Below are 19,682 nucleotides of genomic sequence, written 5' to 3' on the forward strand. Positions count from 1 at the left end.
TTCTCTATTGCAGGGCCTTAAGTCATGCCCTGGGAACTCTAGCTTGAAAATCTTTTCCTCAAAGACAGGCAGCTTAGCCTTCACACAAGGTCCAAAAGAGTTACTTGGACATTGAGCTCAAATCCCAGCAATGGCAGAAATACTGGCCCCAGTTCCAAGACTGTGACTTAACATTTGTAATAGAAACAGATATGTTTATTCAGTTCCATACTGAACACTGAAAAAAATCAGTATAATTTTGTACAGCTATTCAGACATCCATCCCTTACCACCAAAGTGCTTCTTGAGGAGTACATAATTTTTTGTACGTTTTTTACTGTAAAAATGTTGTACAGAGGGGTCACAGTTACATGAGCAAACTAATGAGTACATTTCCTATTGAACATTGTTGCCTCCTAGTTTGTTTTTCCCCTATCATCCCTTCCCTCCCATCTTCATAACTAACTTCCCTGCTGAGGGCAGTGACTTAATTATTTATTTTTGGCATGGCATGGGATTTGAACTCAAGTATTGGCAACTCTGCACCTTCTGTCACATTGCTATGGATTCATCAAGACTCTGAGTTCAAGTCCCAGGCTAGAAAAGAAAACTGGCAGAAATTCCAAACCAAGGAGCTTTATTATTTCAATTTAGTTAGTTAATTAATGAATTAATTAGTTCATTAATTTTGCCAACCACGGGGCTTGAACTCAGGTCATGGCAACTCTGACTCAGCTGCACTCTCCCTAGGCTGGGGTGCAGCCTCGGGACCCAAAGCTGATCCTGGGACCCTAGGCCCAGTGGGCTTGCAGGAAGAAAAAAAAAGCAGAACAGCACAAAAAGTGGGGAGCTGTAGAGGGCTCAGGGTTTTACAATTTTTTCTGTGCATAGTGACCATCCTGGGTCTGAATGACATGGTTTCAAAGTGGACCTGGCCTGCCATTGCAGATGGCTGGCAGGTTATCAGGGAAACCATAAGCCAACATATCAACATAGGCCCTGGGTTCAAATCCTAATCCTTACACTTACCAATGGCAGGAGATCACAAGAGACTCGTTCCTATGCATAAGAATACAGATTGAAAGAGTAGTACATGCATTTGTCTAATCTAAAATTGGATGCAATAATCCTAGCATGCTGATTAACCTTAATTAATAGTTTATTAAGCATGAAAAGAATAATATTGTTTCAATGGAGATATATAAATACCTAAGAGTTGGTAGGAACGTAGTAGATGTCATCCAGTCATAGATAAACAGCTCTGGAACTCTTTAACAATATATATTTATTTGTATACCACCCTCTGCCTATCCATGTATTGCTGTTTTGGCCAAATTTGGGGCTTGATCTCAGTGCCTGGGAACCACATGACAGCTTCATTGGCTAGAGGCTTCTGTGCCCACACTCACCCAATCATGAATTGGGCCTGCTAGGACCTGAGTTCAGATCCCAAAACTGCCAAAAATTTAATCTTTGAGTTAAAAGCCGATTGTGACACATGTTTTCCTTTTCTGGGAGAGTCTAGGATGTCAGGCATGATGGAGAACACATCTACAAATCTAGATGTTATGTGATTTGATGTAAACAATGTAATAAATGGTATAGGTATCACCAAAGTCAATAAAATAAATCATAAATAAATGAATAAAAAATGAAATAACATGAATAACCACACTAAATTTGATATGGACTGAACATCTGTATGGAAGTGTAAATCCTACCACACCAAACAAGGTATCTACTGAACATCTGTATAGAGGTATAAATCCTATCTTTAAAATATATATAAGGAGTATGTTTTCCATGCCTTAGGCTTGAATTCAGCCCACCCCAATGAGAAAGCAATGGCGGGAAATCCTGAGATAATGGTTTCTGAAACAGGAAAAGTCATGGAAGGTGATTGATCTCATCGAATGAGTAGTTCATGCATGAAGTGACTAGGAAATGATAGGCAAGACTCATGGAGCATCGCTTATTTGTAAAGCAGTGCTGATTAAGCATGACAGTAATCATCACAGTCATGAAATGAAGGCATCTGGAAAGATCCAAGAATCAGTAGACACATGGTAGATTGGATTCCATCACAGGTTATCGTCTCTCCTACTCTATACAAATGTCTACTTATTTGCATACTACTTTCAACTTATGAATGGATGACTGCTGTGTGCCCTTCCCCCACACCTCCACCTGTGAGTCCAACTCAGGTTCTGGGAACGGCCTTACTCCTTAGTGGCTCACAGGCTGGTGTGCTCACATGGACCCATTCGTCAATGGGGTCTGCTGGTCCCCGAGTTAAGATCCCAGCAGTGCCAAAATATTCATCCTGATGTCAGAAGCCAATTGTTGCACCTGTGTTCCTTTCCTGTGCAAGTCCTGGGTCTCAGCTAGGATGAAGAATGCATGGGCCACACTGTGGCCATGGGAATAGGTTGTTATCCTGTGAGGCCAGTTATACCTGTCATCATATACTGAAGAAAATACACAATACATCCATGAATAGCATACAAAATAAAATGACTACACTAAATGCACAATGCAGTCCACACACGGATTTGAATATACATCCCATGTTTAAATTCAGGACAATTGTGGCCTCCCTGGTGCTTGATCTCTGTTCCTGGGAACCGACCAGCTCTTTAGTGGCTCACAATCTGGTGTGATCATGTGGACCCATTGGGCAGTTGGGCCTTCTAGGCCCAAAGTTCAAATCCCAGCACTGACAAAATTCACCCTGATGTGAGAAGCCAGTCATTGCTCCAGTTTTCCTGTGCTGTGCAAGTCCTGCGTCTTAGCTAGGATGGAGAATGCATAGGCAACTCTCTACTCATATGAATAGGTTGTCATCCAGGTCACCACAGTTATATCTGTCATCCTATACTCAAGAAAATACACAATACCTCAATGAATAAGACAAAAAGTAAAGAGAATGACTACACAGAATGCAAGATGCTGCCCATACATGTATGGAAATATAGATCCTGTGTTTAAATGATGAATTTATGACTATATTGGCCCCCACCAGGGCTTCATTTCAGGTCCTAGGAACTGCCTACCTCCTTAGTGCCTCACAGGTTGGTGTGTTCACCATGACCCATTCACCAATTGGGCCTGCTAGGCCTTGAGTTCAAATCCCAGCACTGCCAAAAGATTCATCTTGATTTGAAAAGCCAATCAATCCACCTGTTTTCCTCTCCTGTGAAAGTCCTGGGTCTCAGCGAGGATGGAGTATTCTATATAGACAACTCTATAGACATTCGAATAGGTTGTTATCCATGTCAGCATAGTTATATCTATCACCATACTCAATAAAATACACAATACATCCATGAATAAGACACAAAATAGAAAGAATAACTACACTGAATGCAAGATGCATACCACACTTGTAGGTAAAGGGAGATCCTATGTCTAAAAAGTCCTGCTTGTTATTTTGTCCACTGCTGGGGCTTCAAATCAGGCCTTGATCCAGACCTGACATTCTAGTCTTCAAGGATGGTGAGATTTCCCTTACCCCAAAGTGCAACAATGCTACCCAGACCTCAGTTCAAATCCCAGCACTGACAAAAGATTCATTCTCTTATCAGAAGCCAGTCGTTGAACATGTTTTCCTCTCCTGTGTAAGTCCTGGTCTTCCACTAGGATGTAGAATGCATAGGCAACCCTATAACTATAGGAACAGGTTGTCATCCATGTCAGCACAGTTATACCTGTCACCATACTCAGTAAAATACACAACAATGCAAGATGCTGTCCACACATGTACGTAAATATAGAACCTATGCTTAAATTATGAATTTATGACTATCTGGACCTCCCTGGGACTCGATGTCAGGTCCTGGGAATTGCCTATCTCCTTCGTTGCTCACAGGCTGGTGTCCTCACCTTGACCCTTTCCTCAATTGGGCCTGATAGGCTCTGAGTTCAAATACCAAAACTGACAAAAGATGAATCCTGATGTGAGAAGCCCATCGATTCACCTTTTTTCCTGTCCTGTGAAAGTCCTGGGTCTCAGCTTGGATGGAGAATGCATAGGAAACCCTATAGCCAGGGCAATAGGTTGTTATATTTGTTACCTTACTCAGTAAAATACACAATACTTACATAACACAGAAAAGCAGGACAAAAAGTACTCCAAAGGAAAGATGCTGTCCATACATATATGTAAATATAGATCCTATGTTTAAATTATTAATTTATGACTATCGTAGCACATCCTGGGGATCAATGTCAGATCCTGGGAATGGCCTAACTCCGTTGTTGCTCACAGGCTGCTGCGATCACATTGAACTATTCACCAATTGGTCCTGCTAAGCCCTAAGTTCAGATTCCAGCACTCCCAACAATTGGATCATGCAGTAAGAAGCCAAGTGTTAAACTTTTTTTCCTTTTCTCTGAGAGTCCTGGTGTCAGGCATGATGGAGAACACGTCTACAAATTTAGATTACATGTAATAGGATGTCATCAATGTAATAAAGGGAATGGGTGTCATCATAGTAAAATCAATGGTAAATAAACGAATAAAACAAAAAGTACAAGGAACAACCACACCAAACGTGTATGGACTGAACATCCATAGGTAAGTACAAATCCTGTATTTATAATGTATATAAATAGTAAGTTTTCCAAAGCTTGGGCTTGAATTTTGGCTTAGAGTACAGGCCTGACTTTCTTATGTTCAAGTACAGTGAGCTTCCACTTCTTCCACAGTGCTGCAGATATACCCAGAGTTCAAATCCAAAGCCTGGCAGAATAAAGGGGGTGAATTGCAAGCCAGGAAGCTAATCTCTTTCAATTATTTTTTGCTCTGCAGGGAGCTTGAACTCAGGCTGTGGTAACTCTGCCTCAGCTTCGATCACCCTATGTTGAGGTGCGGCCACTGGACCCACAGTAGATCCTGCGATCCTAGACCCCCAGGCCTTTTGTGGCAAAAATGTACAGAAAAAAATGCAGCGAGATGGCCTTTTTATGTTTTCTTCCTTTGCACAGTGACCCTCCTGGGTTTGAATGACACTGTTGCAAAGGGCACTTCACCTTGCATTGCTGAAGGTTGTCAGGCTATTGAAGAAGTCATAGGTCCACATGACAATGTAGGCCTTGATTTCGAATCCCAGTCCTGACACCAATCAATGGCAGAAGATACTAAGAGACTCGTTCCCATCCATGGGAATAACAAGGTAATATTATCAATGTCACAGTTGAATGAGTTGATGGTGTATGATGCTCCTATAAAATTAGACAGCATCATTTCAGGAGACTGATTTTATTTAATATTTATGAAGCATTAAAAGAATACTGTTACAGAATGCAATAATTTCAGGATATTGATTGATTTACTTAATAGTTTGTTAAAAATGCAAACAATAACATTAATTACATGGAGGCATTATAAATACCTAAGAATTGGTAGGAGTGTAGCCTATATAACTGAATAATGTATAGACATCTCTGACACTCTATAACGATATATATTTATTTGTGCACTACCATCTGCACGTCAATCTGTGCTTATTTTGTCAACCGCTGGGGCTCGATCTCAGGTACTTGGAACTGCCTGTCAGCTCAATTTGCCCCAGGATGGCAGGCTGACACTCACCCATTCATGAATTGGGCCTTGTAGGCTGTGAGTTCAGATGCCAGCACTCCCAAAAAATGAATCGTGTACTAAGAAGCTGATGGTGACACATGTTTTCCATTTCTGTGAAAGTTCTGGGTGTCAGGAAGGATGTGCAATACATATGCAAACCTTTATTCTATGTAATCAATGTAACCACTGTTCTATGTGTCATAATAGTCAATAAAATGAGTAGTCAATACATGAATAAAACAAAAAATAAAATAAATAACTACACTGAATGCAATATGGAATCAACGTATGTATATAAATATAAATCATATATTTAAAATGTGCACAAATAGGATGTTTTCTACTGGTGGGCATCGATTTCAGGCCTAAGGAACAGACTTGAATTTCTTGAATTCAAGTAGGCAAGCTTCCCCTTCCCACACAGTGCAACAGCAGGGTTACCTAGACCATGAGTTCAAATCCCAGTCCTAGCAGAAAAAAATTGGCATCTCCATGCTATGTGATGCCCAATTCGTAGGTATTCCATTTGGCCTCCATTTAATGAATGTGATTGTTTAAATGCTTCATAAAGTATTAATTAATACTGACCAGTGTCTTATACTGTAATTGTGTATAATTTTATCCTCAAGTCATTCAAGTACTGCCCATTTAATCATGACATACATCACATTCCTTTGGTAATCACATGAATAGGAATGAGTTCCATAGGATCTCCTGCCATTTGTTGGTGGCAGGACCAGGATTCAAACTGTGGGCTCCAGCTCCTACCACTTAAACCTGAGGACAGGGAACTCACAGGTCTGTCCAGGAACATCAGCAAAACCAATGATTAGCCAGGCATCAGTGGCTCTCAGCAGTCTTCCTTAAAACTTACAAGGCTGTGAAAGAAGAATCATGGTCAAAGTCACCCTAGGGAGGAAAGTCCTGTCTAACTTGTGCCAACAAAGCCAGAAGTAAAGCAGTGTGGTTCCAGAGGTCGAGAGCTAGACTTGATCAAAAGCTATTCACAGATTGTGCCCAGATCCTGAGTTCAAGGTCTGGGAACAAACAGACATACACAACAATCTGTGCAGTCATCAGGCTAAAGCAGGTCACCCTCTTGTCCCCAACTGGATTGGACAGAGTTCCCTGGGAAAGGGGCTGCCATCATTTTGACTCCGCCCATTCTGCCTACATCACAGGATTCCAGCCACACCCCCATTGTTTCATGGTTCTTTCTGACCAATGGGATACAAGAATTGTGGCCACGCCCACATTCCATGTTGCCAAGTAGCACCTTGATTCCCTCCGTTTGTTAACATCACTACCAGCAGTTGAGGAAGGTAGAGGTGGCTGAGTGGTGAGCAAGAGACTTGAGGCCTAGGAGGAGAGGCCTTCCTCAGGCCCACCATGTACCTGCCTGAGCCCCGGCCCTCTCCCCCCTTCACATGGAGCAGCATTTCAAACCTGGTGCTGAGGGCTCAGACCCATGGTTTCCTCAGGCAATGGTACAATGGTGTGCCACGAACCAGCTTGGGGTCTGACCTGATCCTGGCTCCCCTGTCCTCTGCTCAGGGCTTGAGTGTCTGTCATGCCTCTGCCATTGCTGCTTGCCCCACCTGGAGCAGCTGCCAATAACTTCTGCCAGCAACATATGTGAGTGGCTGCCACACAGCCCCGTACCCTGTGACCCCATATCCCCTCCCCTCCAACCTGGACCCTGCCTCCCCTGTGCCCCACAGTCTAGCCCAGGCCCTGGCACAAATGTGCCCCAGGGGTGGGGGTGGGTGTTGACCCGAGGATCCCACCTCCATCCCCAGCGGCTAGTGTCCCAGGAAACAGGGAGATGCAGGATGGGGTGAGGAGTGGGCGCCACAGATCCCCTGGCCTGGAGCAGTGGGAGCCACACAGCCACACATCGGCACCCTTCCTCTCCCTGGTGGGAACCCGGTGACTTTAGTCAGAGGTGTGGAGCAGCATGTCTACACCTGCCTTCTGGGGTCTTTTCCTTTTTTTCTGGGGATGGGAGGTGTTGGATGCAGAAGATAGAAACCCTTGCTGTGTGAGCCCTTGTCTTCCGTGTTCAGCCAACCTTTCACCTGAAGACAGACAGAGAGAGACAGAGAGAGACAGACAGAGAGACAGATCATCTTTTTCTTTGTACAGCCTGACTGTTCTCAGGTGAGTGATCAGTTGGCAAATTGCAGGTGCTGCATGGATGAGTCATCTGCCACCGGTCTGGATGTGTGTGTGTGTGTGTGTGTGTGTGTGTGTGTGTGTGTGTGTGTGTGTGTGTGTGTGTGTTTGTGTGTAGAAGTGGGTTGTAACAAGGAGGCTGAATGCTTTGGTAACTTCTACCTGCTACCTGCTATCTATGTAAGGGCTTCACAGCTGAGGTCTGGGGGCCTGGAAGGGTGAGAGGCTTGAAGGGGACACAGCACTGTAAAATTACAAGAACAAGGGATCTGTGTGCAATGGAGCTGTGTACTCCCTTGGGCCTGGATGGTGGCAGTGGGAGCTTGGGAGGACCTGGGAGTGCGGCCTGCAGGGGATGGCTTCTCAAGGGGACAGAGAGTATGACCAACACTTAGTAAGGCTATGAGTTCTGCCAGTATGGAGCACAACAGCATAGGTCAGACTCTGGGTCTTCTCATCATGACGCCTGATGAGCGAGGCCAAACCTATTTTAAATCTTGAGCTGTGATCTTCAGATCTCAGCCTCCTGAGTACCTAGGATTATAGGTATGAGCCTCTGGCACTGGAACTCTGGTTCTTTTTGCTATATTAGGGTTTGGCCTCAAGGCCTTAGGCTTGCCAGTCAGATCTTCTACCATGCAAGTCAAGCTTTTTTGTCTTGGGCATTTCTGAGATGGAGAATTAATATATGCTCAGCCTGGGCTGGATCATGGTCCTCCTATCTGTGACAGGCATGAGCCACCAGGCCCGGTCTTCTGTAGTTTGGATGGTAGATATGTAGCACCATGCTCAGTCATTGGTTTAGATGGATTGTCCCAAACTCAGTCCACGGCAGCCGATTCTTGACCAGAGGTGAAGCTCTGGGTTGGGCCTCAACCATTGTAATTTAATCTACTCATGGGACAGTTGTAAGGAAACAAAGGATGAATACAGAGGGATCTCTGCAGCAGGGACAGGCACAGAGGGAGGGTCAATCTGATACTGTTCTTGGCAATTCTGTGAGCATATGAAAGGAAGATACCCGGAAAGATCTCAGATGGTGTGTGTAATTAATGGTGCAACAGGTATGGGATTATTGCCTATCTCCATGAGTAACGGGATTCTTCACTTTGTTCAGTTTTGAAGCTGGGGAAACTGAGGCACAGAGAAGCCGGGTGACCTACTAATGACGCCCAGCTGACAGGAAGCTCAGCCTGAGTTCTCTGCTATGCTCCCTAAGACAATGGGTGCTATTCAGTCCACTTCTTGTGGTGGGAAGTCCACTTCTTTTCAGTCATGGTGCTTCAACTTTGGGCCTGGGGCAGCTCCCCGAGCTACTCAGCTAAAAGCTAGCACTCTACCACTTTAGTCACAGCACCACTTCCAGTTTTCAGGTGGTTCTTTGGAGATAATTGTCTCACAGTTGTTCATGCCTGGGCTGGCTATAAACCATCATCTTCATATCTCAGCCTCCATTGTACTTAGGATTATAGGCCTGAACCACCGTCACCTGGCTTAAGTGTAATTCTGACCGTCTTTCTTCCTCTTTCTCTCTCAGGAACTGATTCAATGGGTGCTAGAGGAGGTGGCCCAGCATCCCCATGTGGTTGGAACCAAGATGGCCCTCTCATTCTGGAGGTAGGCTTTGGGTCAGAAGCTGTCTCGCTCAGTCTGTTGTACCAGCTCCATGAGGTAAGTCCTTCTGTATCCTGGCTACACTGTGACAGTTATCCATTGTCCATCTAGCCTTACTGGACTGAGTACTGTGTTCAATGCTCTTTTCTAGAAAATTCTGGCTAAAATTATGACACATACTTACAGAATGAAAATATAATGCCATCTTAAGAAAGTCATTTAGGGTTCTGGGAATGTGGCTTCATAATACGGTGATTGCCTAGCATGAATGAAACCCTGGGTTCAATTCCTCAGCACCCAAAATTGAAAAGGAAACACTGGAAGTGGTCCTGTGCCTCAACTGGTGGAGGGTTAGCCTTGAGGGAAAAAAAAGCTGGGGAATAATTCCCAAGTGCTGAGTTTCAGCCCCAGGACTGCCAAAACAACAACAGCAAAACAACAACAATGAACATTTAATTAGTAAATGCAAAATACAGAACCCATACCTGGAATATATAATTGCTCTTTCCATACTGATACCTGACAATAGTCCCTAATTCATGTACTTTACCTATGTTAGGATACTGTGTTGAAAAATTGTTTTGTTCATTAGGTCACAGCAATTAATGCCAGGAATGTGCTTAGATGTCAGGTGAAGATTAATTCTGGAAATTCAAAGATTCCAAGCTTTGAGTAGGGTCACTGCTAATCACAATGAGAAGGGTAGTCTAAGTGAGATTTGGAAACTGTTTTGGCCAGTCATCGCACCAATAAAGCAGAGGCTAATTATCAGTTGTGACAAAAGTGAAAGAATAACTCCAGATGGAATGAAAAAATGATAGTAACTAAGGTATAGCAAAAACCGTTCTAGGGAACCATTTTTGGTTATTGAAGAACAAGTTATCAACTAAGCATATGCCTCATTGCCTTTAGCATTCAAAATTTCCTATGCTAGTTCTTAATCTCTGGGTGATAAATGTATCTCTTTCTATGCTGTTCTTTTATAACTGATCTCCTTTGCTTTCTAAAAATATGTCTTTCTATATTTCTTTATGAATATTTCCTGATACTAAATACACCTACAAAGAGGAAAGAGGATGTTAATTTAAGAGTCCAATAGCTCATGAGTCATTAATGTAACAAAATGGAAAAAGGGGGCATATTTATTGCTACCTCAATTATTCTGAAAAGCTGTCACAACATTTGGTTCAGATTTCTTTCATTCTTTGTCTACATAGTGACATAAAATGCATATAAATGCAAATATGAGCCGGGTGCTGGTGGCTCATGCCTGTAATCCTAGCTACTCAGGAGGTTGAGACCAGAGGATTGTGTTTCAAAGCCAGCCTGGTCAGGAAAGTCCATGAAACACTTATCTTCAATTAAGTCCAGAAATCCGGAAGTGGTGCTGTAGCTAAAGTGGTAGAGTGCTCAATTTGTGCTGAAGAGCTGAGAGACCGTGCCCTGGATCAATGTTAAATCCCCACAACCAACAAAAAAGTGCAAATATGGCTTTAAGTCTCCCCCAAAGGAATGATGAAGTCAATAGTAATCGTCCCAAATGATTTAGTGGTGCACCTACTTTTGCTGAGTTATTTGTTATGGTTTTTTGCTAAACATATTCTTTTCTTTAAAAATTGTCAATATTAGCTTTATAATAAACTTCATCTAATATTTTTTGGTTCAAAAGAGAAGTACATACAATTGATATCACTTAGTTTTCTTACTGTGTTAGTTCAAAGCCAACCCAGGCAAGAGAGTCTGTCAAACTCTTATCTGTAATTAAACACCAAAAAAGACAGAAGTGGACTTTTGGCTCAAGTAGTGGAGTACTAGCGTTGGGCCAGGTGGGAAAGAAAGACAACTCTTTAGGGACAGGGGCAAGTCTCTAAGTTCAAGCCCCAGAACCAGCACAAACTAAACAAACAAGCAAACAAAACAAACCCTGGGTATTTCTTTGGGACTCTCCTTAAAATAATGGTTGTCTGAGATGAGGCTGCTTTTGCTGATCATACTCACTGGATCCTGCTATTTTGAAATCCTTATTGCTATGGAAAACTCAGGACCAGACTAAAGGAATTGATAACTGATTCCTGCAACAAGAGAATCATCTCAGGAGTGAAACATCCATCCATAAGACACTTAAAATGTCCATATCTTTGCTTCTTTGCAGTAGAACACTTTTAAAACAAAGTTACTTCCTTTTGTTCTATGCTGGCCTTCAAATGGTATATTGTTTCCTTTTGTAATACTCTCAGACAGAAGTTTACAGAGGAGGTTTATATGAGTAAAGGACACACTCAAAAAAGTCAGGGACAGAGTTTCCTTCCAGCCTAGGATTCTTTTCTTATACAGCAAAAAAGAAAGCAATAGTTAACTTCAACTTTGTCATTTCTCTATGTTCAATTCCTCTCCTGGGATCAGTTTCCACATCCATTAACATTTACTTCCAGTAACAATTTATGGTGCTGCTCCAGAAAAAAAATGAATGTTTTCTGGCTTCATTGAAATAGCACAAAGACACTTTTGGACATGAGGTAACACGTGTTTCAGAGACAACTTAGTAAAGAGAAATGAAATTTAAGTTGCTTATAAATACATTATCCATGAGGACATTTTGTTCAAACTTCTTATGTGCTCTGTAAATTAAGGTGAATTTTAAATGGGAAGAAGGTTCTCAGATCTTTTATTGTGAGTCTATGTGCTGTGCATTAATTTCCCAAGTGTACATGAGTTAACAGTAAGAGAAACAAAAGCAATTATAGGAGAAAAATAAGTTCTTTGTTTATGTATAAGTGTTCAATACAATATAGAAGACGCTACAAATAAGAAAACATTGAAACAATAAAACCAAGTCCAGTATGTAGATTTATGGGAGTGAAATAGAGAAAGCATTACTCCTAAGTGGAACATGAAGCATGAGGCCACTCCCTTTCTACATCACGCTTGCTAATCATGTAAATGTGCAAAAAGGAGAATGGAAGAATGATTCTGTTTCCAATGCAAGTCAGATATGGGAGAATAGACTTAACTGGAAAAAAAGAGCCCATCTTGAGAGAACAGGAATTATAATAGGAATGAACCTGGTGGCTAAGATCACACATCTTTTTCATTCCTTTTCTTATATTCTTTTGTTGCTCTTCTTCTTCTTGTTGTTGTTGTTGTTATTGTTCGTGGCACCTGAAATATGGGACAGGGCGCTGTCCCTCTGAAACACAGCTCAAGGCTAGTGCTCTTCCACTTGAGCCACAGTGCCACTTCCTGTTTTCTGGTAATTATTGGAGAAAAGAGTCTCCAGGACTTTCCTACCCATGCTGGCTTTAAACCCCAATCCTCAGATCTCACAACAACTTGGTTTATGATCACATTTCTAACAGTGAACACTCAGGATATGTAATGTATATGTTCATCTACCTTTATATGAATTCTTGAGTCAAAAATCTGGGCTACAGGTTAGACTTTACACTCACAAAAGTGTTTGAAGTTTGAAAGTTGATACTCCTGGAAAAATAAAACCTAAGAATGTAAAGGAGTCTGGAAGTTCAATTTACATCCAGCTTGGACAGTATAGGCTTTGAGACACTACATATAATTAACCAGCCAAAAGCTGGAATACCAGTCACGAGCAAGATTGCTGAATAACAGCTTTAGGTTTTTGCATACATACATACAAACATACATATACACACAGAGGCACTTATAGGTGCACACAAAAATACACAAATGAAACAACCCTCAGTATATGTAGAAAAGTTAGAAAACAATAGAAAATACGTCCTGAGTACGACTAGAATCAAGTGATAATTTTTAATATTAGAAAGTCCTCAAGTGAACTTTCCCCCAAAGTTGAGAATATTACATAGGTAGGGACCAGAGATGTAAGAGAGTCAAGTAATCATTATTAACGGGATAGGATCCTTGGTGGAATGAATCAGGGAACCTTGCAGGTGCATCTGAAAATGTTCATATCCTGTGTCAAATGTGAAAACATCTTTGAAAATAGTACATAAACAGTCTGAGCAATCAGTCTAGTGGATAACATCATAGGAGAAGTTCAAAATTGCTAGTCTGTTTCTATATTAAATAAACAAACTATGGCAGGGCAATGTGATACAAGCCTGGAATTCTAGCACTCAGACAGGAGATTAGATAGTGGAATTACATAACGATACCTTCCCTGGACCAGGTAGAATAATTTTGTCTCAGTAAAACAAACCAAACAACAAGAAAGAATACACAATTCAGAGTTTGGGCTAATTTTGTCATTATGTTTTGAGAAGTCAAGTTTCAGAATGAATGCAACTCATATATATCCTCACTTGCGTTTTAAATGCTCTCATCATTACAGAACATTCCTAGATGCAAAATAGCTCATGATTCCGATCCAAAAATTTGCAAAAGTAAATAAGCATCATTCTGTTGGATTCCAAATAAATGTTGAAGGATTACAAAAGCTTAAGTCTGGAGAAATAACAAAGTTCGTCTAATGTAGGACTTTGTAGACCTTGTTAAATTAGAATTTAGGTTTAAAATATATTTTTTGGTTTTATTTGTAATTTCATATTCCATAGGATACTACAAAATTCTTTTTAAGGAGAGGGATTAATTGAAAAATTCACAAATGATCCTGGCATTCTATTTGCCTAGATATTCTTTCAAGAGTGTTATAATTAGAACATAGTTACTAGATAATTCCCACAGGTCATGTACACCATATTAATGGGAATAATCTACACAGAGTTGCCAACAAATGGATGACATTAATTTATATATTTAGAAAAAACAATTTTTAAGGGTTTGGTTTAATATGGTATGAAGAGAGTAATTGTGTGACATCTTCTTTCTTCTACCTATATGTAACACAGGAAGCCATTACCTTATTTACGTGCCTCTGTATACATGGAGAAAAATGCTAGGTTTGGGGTTTGTTTTCAATTTAGATTTTGTTTTATTGGTTCGTCCTAGAGCTTGAACTCTTGGCCTGGACAGAGTCTCTGAGCCTGTTTATGTTCAAGGCTCGTGCCCTACCACTTCAACCTCAGTGCCATTTGAGTCTGGCTTTTGTGGAGAAATTTTTTGGAGATAAGATTCTAAGAAACCTTCCTGTCTGGGTGGGCTTTGAACCATAATTTTCCTATCTTAGCATCCTGAATATCTATGATAGCTAAAAAAGTATAAATATAAATAATATTTGCACGTGTTGTGATCCCAAGAATACCAGTGGTGGAAAAATAATGCAGCTCAGTTTATTGTTGTGTTCTTTTCAGAACAAGGAGGGCGTCACATTAGCAGAGGTGTAGTATTTTGTCAAAATAGAGATAAGGTATTCGTGATGTGAATTAAGTAATTTTAAAGTGCCCCTTACAAGTTGGAAACTGTTAGGCTATGATGACTTTATGGCATAAATCTTGGGATTAATGGTCATAGAAATAATAGCTTTCTCTGATAAAAAAATTGCTAAGTTCCCTTGCATTTCACAATTGCTTACTGCTAATTCCTGCATCTCAAGGAATTGGGGCCCTGAAATATAGGAAATGACAAATTAAGATGGGTCTTCAATTACTTTGTGTTGACATGTTGCGTGGGCCTTGGTAAGAAGTCTTGCCCTTGTTATCTGATGATGCAGGTACCTGGGACCTGGGATCCTATGACCCATGGGTCCTGCAGAAGAATAATATGCTTTAGGCATCTTAGCAAAATTTGGGCATAATCAGTAGGAATGCTTCAGAAATATGGAGAAAAAGTTTGGGACTAGCGAGTTAAAACAATAAACAGAGCAGCAGAGTAAAATTCATTATAGATTAGAGGAAAACATTTTTTTTACCATGTGAATTCAGAAGACCCAGAACAGTTAGAATGTATTACAAGTTTATACTAAAGACATTGCATTGATACTTTTTATATTCTAATATATATTTTAAACCTAATTGTTTATATTCCAATCCTATTTATTGGAATAAATATCAATTTATTTGTCAAATTATCAACTAATTCTAGTAAGTTTCATTGTGTGAAATATAAAATCAGCACATATAAATATAAAATATATAACTATATTTAATATAATTAAAAGGCACACGTTTTGCATTGTTCTGTTGTAGTTACTGTATCAAAGGCAACTCTGTTTTAAGTATTATTCCATTATCTCTGCCTCAGTGTTTGATAGAGTTAGACCTAAAGCTTTACCATTTGTAGATTTACAGCATGTAGGCAAGGGGAAACACTGTGATTAAAACATTATCAATTTAATGCCTAATAATGAGGAGAAACATATGGACTTCTCCTGCAACTATGAAAATATTTGGTGATAAAAAGGCAGTAGTATAAGTTCCTGCCTGGTTGGATGGTAGACAATCCAGGACATTAAGTAATCATGCATATGAACAATTTTTTCACCTTCTTGGCTTTAGTTACTGTTGAAATGGAAGGTATAATAAAAATTATATTTTGATAAAATACCTTCTAGTCTGAACAGTTCTGTTTGAACTGTTCATCTCTCTATCATCCCTTGTAACCAAGATTAGTTTTGTTCAAGTAAGACAATTTACGTTTTCAGGGTAAGATATTCTGGTTGGTCTGTTCCCACATGGAAGAAGGGTAAAGGCTCAGGTAGACATTTGTGCCAGTAACACCTCATTTGGGAAAATGTCAGCTGGAGAAGTTTAGAAGTAGCTCTTAAGCAATGCTTACTTTGAATTCATTAGGTCCACAAAGCTAATTCAGTTGGATAAATAAGTACTTGAAAAAGCCATCACCTTTAGACCTATCTATAAATAATTGAGAGTACGATAAAATTCCAAATAAAAAGACTTGATAGTCATTGACAAAAAATTTTGCAAATGTGAGCAATCGACTGATCAATACAATTTTTCCAATATTCACAGAATTTTAGGGAAATAAGATCGATAGCATTGTTAGGAACAAGAAGGTTTCCTTGTTACAAGTAGGCACCCATAGATATAAGCCTGTATAAAGATTGCATCATTAACAACTTAAATTTAGAGGATACTACATGCATCAGCAGCACGTATACTCAAATTACAATACAGAGATTAACATGGCACTTGCAAAAGGATAATATGAAAATTTGAGAAGTATTCCATATTTTTCATTCTTCAGATGCAAGAAATGAAAAACAGTTATTAAAAGGTTGATTACAAAATTACAAGTGTAACAATACACGTAATTCATATAATTAAATTTAGTTTGACATCAGTGTATTAAATCTTCAGCTCAGAAAGGCGTTTACATAGCATAAAATTTACAAAACTTCAAATTAGACAACATTGTCATTTTATCCCAAAGAAAAATAGAGACCTAGAAGAAATAAGGAATCAAACTGTTTCTATATGGAGTGCAATCGGAAAGGAAACATTAATTAACCTATATATTATAAAGTAATGTAGAATTCAAAGTATATCTAGGAGAAAATAAAATAAATTATGAACATTATGCAAACATAGAATATAGAATATTTTAAAATATACTTTTTCAGACAAGCACCAGAAATATTTTACTTTCTGTACTACTCATTTCAACAGGTAAGTTAAAATTATTTCTGATTAAAAAATCACAAACTCTGAAGAAATCATTATACATGTATACAAAAACTATTGAATACATTTTGACATCCAATGCAGGCAATTCATTTGGAAGAGTTCCGCGGAATCCATGAATTTTTACAGTAAAATATTGGTGTTGCCGGGCACTGGTGGCTCATGCCTATAATCCTAGCTACACAGGAGGCTGAGATCTGAGAATCATTGTTCAAAGCCAGCCTGGAAAGGGAAGTCTGTGGTACTCTTTTCTCCAATAAACCACTAGAAAACTGGAAGTGGAGCTGTGGCTCAAGTGGTAGAGTGCTCACCTTGAGCTGAAGAACAGAGGGATAGCTCCCAGGCCCAGAGTTCAAGCCCCATGACAGACCAAAAAAAAAAAAAAAAGATATTGCTCTTATTTGTTTGTGAAAATATTTTGTAGGGACACAAAAGATGGACTTGCATTTTTGAAATTTAAGAAACTTAACCCGAACATTAGGACTTAGTTGAACAATTTGTACAGCCCTCCACAACTTCATAGAGGGAATGACACATACTTATCCTTTTGGCAATATCAAATGCAGTTTCTTCTATGTTGTTCTTCAGGCCTGGTTTTATATAATGGTTCAACAGAAGGAGATCCAGCGTATCTTTGCTATCTCAATTCTCAGCAGCAAGATACAAGGGGGTCAAGAAGCCTTTAGTTTGGGCAATGGTATCTGTATCATGATGAAGTAAGAAAGAAGCCACTCTGGTATTATTCCACGTATATGCACTGTGCAGGTGTGTCCAGTCATCTACAATTATTGTATGTGCCGCTTGAGACACCAACTCATTGACAATGTCTAAGTGTCCACTGTAGGCTTCTCAATGAAGAGGGGTATACTCATCGTCATCCCTACTATTCACATGAGTGGCCATTTGGAAAGAAGTCTCCGCACTGTAATAAGCCGAATATTTTTGGCAGCCCAATGAAGAAATTTGCTTGGATCTTTCTCCATTTTTTTTTCTTTAATTGATACCATTCCTTACTTTTTCATCTTGTTCCTCATATTCCTAAGAACTGCCTAACCAGAGACTTTGAGAGCCAGTGGGAATGAGGTATCCATGTATTTCCCTATTAGTTCACATTGGTTGAACTGGTCAGAAATATCCGGTGAATTTTCTGCATCTGTTTATTCACCATGATTTATTTTCTCTTTTTCCAATTTTACTATTCGAAATTATTCTAACCGGAGAGTAAGGAATTGTTAGAGAACAGAGGAAAGATGTTCCTCCGTATTCAAATGTACACACTGAAAATGAAGACCAGTGATGTCTTCATGTGCAGCTTATTCTAGGAATGAGAAAACAGGAAATAATGCCTTCTATATAAATGATTTGTTAAATGGCAGAGCAAAAAGTGAAATGATGCAACCAAAAATATAAAAGCAAAATAAATTAGGATAATTATGGAGCAATCATATTATTTATGAGAACCAAGAAAGTTAAAAAGAGAGAGACAGATGTGCAATGACCTATCTAGCCACAAAATCCATGCCTCTGATCAATTTATAGAGCAAACAAAATTTTATTTTTTAAAAAAGATGGAAATAGAATTTATGTATTTACTTGAAATTAGTAAATACATTTTTAGTAGCCTACATAAAGAGACATAACTTTGACCAAATTACAGACAATAAACTAAATCCTTGATAATTCTAGTAACAGATCTGACTGAAATCAGTTGAATCACACTTTTCCTGTACAATGAAGGAATAGGAAGGTAGTCAAGCAGCAGAGAAGGCAGGGAGATTGTATCTGTGACAAAACTTTGTGGGAATTGGTATTGAGGATTTCTTACTGGTGATCCACTTGCAATGGAAGCATGATTCTGAACTATTGATTTAATCATTATATTCTACAAGAAGATAAATGAGAATTGATAGTTAAGGACTACTAATACATTTTGACCTTCTCACTAAGCACGTTCAATCATCAAAATCACATGAAGACAATAGATAGGCCTCCTTTTTAGATGAAAGCAAGTGTCTTTAAAAAAAAAAAAAAGGAATGTATGTAGTCATGCAAAGGACTTCTATTTTACCAATGCCTCATACAATTTTCTAATGTTGGGTACCAATAAATAATGGATCTATCAGAAAGCTCTTAAAGCTAATATGTTCAATAGTGAGTTCTCTTACACTATATCATGGTATTGTTTGGGTATGGTCTGAAGAATAAATTTACATTACTAACTTGAATTTCTGACAGGACAATATCACCACTGTACATCTTGCTTCTATACTCTCATTTTTAAATTACTATCTAAGTATGTGCATTAGATAACTATTGAGGAAAAAATAGGAGCCACACTGATGGCTTATGTCTTTAATAGTAGTTAAACAGAAAGATGAAATCTGAGGATTGTGGTTTGAAAGCAGACCAAGAAAAAAAAGTCCATTAGAATCTGATTTGAAAGTAACCAGCAAAAGCTAAAAATGGAGCTGTGGTACAAGCAGTAAAATGCTAGTCTTGAGAAAACTGAAACAAAAAATAAATTCTGGGACAAAGCCAGGCCCTGAGTTCAAGCCCTAGTATTAACACCAAACAAATAAATTACTTAATAAGGTAATTAATTAATTAAAAATAAATTAAGTGATCACATGTGGAGAAGCAGGTAAAATGTAACATGCGTGGTGATGGTTTATGTATTATTTTGTAATAAGGCATATTATCATTTGTCCTAATCACTAAAATTTTATTTGAACTTTTTTGTACAATAAATCCTGAATTTAGCATGCATGTATATGTGTGTGTACATGTGGGAACAT

At 39.3% G+C, this 19,682-nt stretch overlaps 1 pseudogene; it reads left to right on the forward strand.

The window, feature by feature from the left end:
* Nucleotides 1-16,343: 16,343 nt before the first annotated feature.
* On the forward strand, nt 16,344-16,440 carry LOC122121114 (annotated as a pseudogene).
* The last annotated feature ends 3,242 nt before the right edge of the window (nt 16,441-19,682 follow it).

Source organism: Dipodomys spectabilis, unplaced genomic scaffold, assembly GCF_019054845.1.
Source record: "Dipodomys spectabilis isolate Male_0828 unplaced genomic scaffold, ASM1905484v1 ptg000183l, whole genome shotgun sequence".
Taxonomy (NCBI): Eukaryota; Metazoa; Chordata; class Mammalia; order Rodentia; family Heteromyidae; genus Dipodomys; species Dipodomys spectabilis.